The following is a 4,231-nucleotide window of genomic DNA, read 5'->3' on the forward strand; positions in this document are numbered from 1 at the left end:
TGGTTGGAATGGGGAAAAGGGAGGAATAATGTTAAGATGCTCGGCAGTCTTTTGAATCTTGGTTTTCCTTGCATTATAATATAAAATAGACACTGGAGGGGTAGAGAAAGAAATAGTCAGAAACATCACCATAGAAAGCTTGTAAGTCCGTTTTCTGCCTATAACTGATGGGAATACCTAAAATGGGGCTACAAAGTGCCCAGTGAAAGAGGCTTCCTGCGGAGCCTTTGCAATAAATAAGATGATAGGTAAAAGCCTGAATCACATCCAGATCTCCAGACATGGGAAATTCCAACTTGAAAGGACGAGCAAACCAGCCTGGAGCGGCTAGAAGAACAGAAGATACTTCTTGAAAGAATGACCTACAGGAAAAATACAAAACAATAGAGGCAGATAGACTGCTACTACAAGAACAAACAAATTGCTTGTCCAGGAAACATCAAGGCAAGTTGTAGGATCCCTTTAATGCAAACCCCCTTCCAAGAGTAAGATTGGTGACCACATGCATCGTCGAAAGGGGGAAGTGGGGTAAAAGCAGCAATAAAGCGGCAAGCTAAGCCCTACAATGTTCAGTGGGCTTCTGTTGGCCAGATGGGGACCTGGTTGGCCAGCAGTGTGGGGAGACCTGGGGACTCCTGGGCCCAGAGTCAGCGGCGTGACCACAGAGGACTAGAGTGGAGAGTGAAGCTACCAGCTGATAGGAAGAGAGGGCATATGCACAAGAACACCCACCCTTGCAGATGGTACCCACATGACCTGGTCTTGATTGATGAATGGATGATCAGAACTCAACCAGGAGAAGAAAGAAGGGGGGGTGGTGGTGAAAAAAAGAGTGATCTGAGACAATTTGATGAACTTGATCTACACCTATGGATGCAGTAACCCAAAAGGGGGAACAAACCCTCACAGCAAGAAACATTCCCACCCCCTCCACACACAGAGTAGACAGAGATGGGCAACTTGGACATTGGATACCCAAATGGGGGGGAGGGACCACAAAGGCAAGAAGTGATTGGCTTACAAGCTTTCTAGAGGGAACCTAGAGCTAGGGGGCATGGAGGAAGGCAGAATCTCCAGTGACTACTATCCAATCTGTCTAGGTGGAGCTGATGAAATGAAATGCAGAAGGGTCACGTGATACAATAGTGAATGATTGTTATCAGGACTGATTGTGAGGGTTGGAAATGTAAAGGTAGACGTTTGGTAGCAAGGAAGGGAGTTATTAACTCTCCAGTCTAGGAGTGGAGGTCTCTGGGACCATCAACGGAGAAGAGCCGAGAGCAGGACCCTACCCAGAGAAGCAGCGAGGCCTGAGATGGAGGCAGAGACGATGACATGGAGTGATGAAGCAGATGGGGACTTTGGATCCAGAGAGGGACAGGAAATGTGGGCCGAAAACTGGGGGAGGAGGAGGATGTGTAGGGGGCGGGTTTATAGGGTATACCCTTTGGTCGGTTGATGATGCATGGAGGGGATTGGAACCATGGCAATGAGATGATATACGATGGAATGAATGTAAAACTAAAGTTTTCTCATGTAAAGTATCATATAATTCACAATAAAACATGAAAAAAAAAAGTCTGTGGAAAGATTCCAACATCTTCTAATTCCATTTTTTCCATGAACTTTTTGAAATCCTCTCATGCTGTCTACTTTAAGAAATAAATATTATGAAGGCAGTCCCAAGGTTACAAATGAGCTCCAATCCTAAATGTCTCTACAACATGTTTGTAGGTTGTTAGAACAGTACCCAAATACCCAATGCCAACAAGTCCATTCCAATTCATAGCAACTCCCTAGGACAGAGTGGAACTGTCCCATAGATCTTTATGGAAACAGATTGCTCATCTATCTCCCATGGACCGACTGGTGGTTTGAATTATAGGTTCTCCAGTTAGAAGTCCAGTTCTTAACCCACTTCATTACCAGGACTCATATGGTTTCCACTTAGTTTGAGAAAATGCTTGAAGCCTTTTCAATGATTTAAAAGCTGCATGTTCAGCAAGTGAAGGTGATTGTGATGAAGAATTTGTTGTGAGTGTTATTGTAAGTGGTGTCCAATTGGTTCTGACTCACAGTGACCCTGTATAGGATTTCTGAGGAGTGGCTAGTGGGTTTGAACTGCCGACCTATGGTTAGCAGTCCAGTGCTTATCTACACCAGGTCTCCTTGTTGTAAGTTTGTTGTTGGTAAGTGTTATGAGTTGACTGGTTGTTAGTAGGTACTGTGGAGTCGGTTCCGACTCATAGTAACCCTGCACAGGGTTTCCGAGGCTGAAAGTCTTTATGGGAGCAGAACGCCTCCTCTTTCTCCTGTGGAACCGCTGGTAGTTTCAAACTGCTAACCTTGAGGTTGGCAGACCAACTTGTAACCACTACGCTACCGTAGCTCCTTAAGTGTTGTGAGTAGGGGATGGTTAAATCATCTCAAGTAAATTTACATAGCATAGCATTAAAGGGCCAAGTTACGTTTGTAACTTGGTGAGTTAATATTCAAAAAAGTTCATGGAAAAGTTCCATTATCTTTTAATTCCATTTTTGATGAAAATGTTAAAACCCTGTGATATATATGTGTGTGTATATATATATATATAGGTTTCTGAGGAGCGGCTGGTGAGTTTGAACTGCCAAACTTGTGGTTCAAATTGGCATTATGGTCTAGAAAGAGAGCAAGCCCTGGTTTTGTAGTGGGTTAAGTACTTCTTCAAGAGAACTGGCTGTGTGGAGAAGATTAAGTGAGGCCTTCAGTACCGCCCTCTGGGCCCTCCACAGGACTGTACTGTCCCCAGACTACCCCAGCCAATGATTGAGCATAGTACCACTCACTCTGGGCTCCTCTCATTGGCAACTTTTTCTCGAGGATCCTCAGCTATGAGGTTCCAACTCAAAGAGACCCTGTACATGGTTCCCAAGTTGTGACTGGTGGGTTTGAACTGCCAACTTTGTTTAGCTTACAGTGCCACACCAAGGCTCTGAGCAAAGAAGGTGGAGGTGGTGGCTGTGTGCTGTCAAATCAATTTTGACTCAAAGTGACCCTGTTCTGAAGCTGTAAATCTCTACAAGAGCAGAAAGCCTCAACTTTCTTCCAAGAAGTGACTGGTAGATTTGAACTGCTGACTTTACAGTTAACAGCCCAGCTTGTACTCCACTATACTACCAGGACTCCTAAACAAAGAAGTTGTAGTTGTTGTGAAGTGCTTTTGAGTCGATTCCAACTCATAGCGACTCTGTAGAGTGTTCCAGTCAAGTGCATTATCCCACAGTGCCACACTAGGACTCCTAAAGACTAGAGGAGCAGGTTGAGTACAACACATCCCTGGCAGAGCTCAGACCAGACTCCAGGCTGCTGACTCCCTCCCTGCCAGACTCTTTCTATCGCATCTCAGACAAAGTGAGTTGACACTTTGAGGCCAAGTGGTCAAAAAAAAAAGGCAAGCTAAATAGATGTAAAGTTTGGGAACATGGGGGAGAATAGGAAGAAAAGAGGGTGTAGGAATAACAGGACAAAGGAAATGGGCAGAATAAGAGAAGGAGGGAGCAGTTTACAGTAGGCTGTTGCTTTTCATGCGATGTGTTGGCAGGAGTACTGTAGGCACAGTACTCAATGGATGTTCAGAATCCTGGAAGTACCCAGTGCTTGTCTTATGAATCTTCTAGGTTTACCATATCGCCCGTGTAAAACTGCATCACAGCAACTAGGCTTCTTGTGCGAGGATCTCACAACTTGCCTGTCACCCTCCCTGCTTTGTAACAACAAGCTGGACTGCAGTAAAGGAGAAGATGAATCTGATGTCTACTGTGGTGAGGCAGACAAATGATCAAAATGAAAGAATGTTTACCCATAACTAATAATTACAATTCAAACATTATCATGCCTTCATGTTTCCTACTAGAAATAATGCCTGTATCCTACATAGGTCAAATGCCCAGCAATCTCCCACAACACTTGATATTCCAATGTTCCAACCAGAAGACTTGGACATACATTGACAAGGTGTGTGACACAAGGAATGATTGTGGAGACTGTTCTGATGAATCAGGTAAAAAAAAGATGCATAGATATCATTGATTTTGTTAATGGGTTCTTAGAGTGCTTATCCTTATATTTCAATTATATAAGTTATCTTTAGAAACCTTCCTTAAGGATATTTATTTCCATGGTTAAGTGGTTTTGTCCTTTGTTTCCAGTAGTTTATTCATCATTAAAATAAGTGAGTTCTCTAATCAAGAAG

Source organism: Chrysochloris asiatica, unplaced genomic scaffold (genome assembly GCF_000296735.1).
Source record: "Chrysochloris asiatica unplaced genomic scaffold, ChrAsi1.0 scaffold00275, whole genome shotgun sequence".
In the NCBI taxonomy this organism is placed as follows: Eukaryota; Metazoa; Chordata; class Mammalia; order Afrosoricida; family Chrysochloridae; genus Chrysochloris; species Chrysochloris asiatica.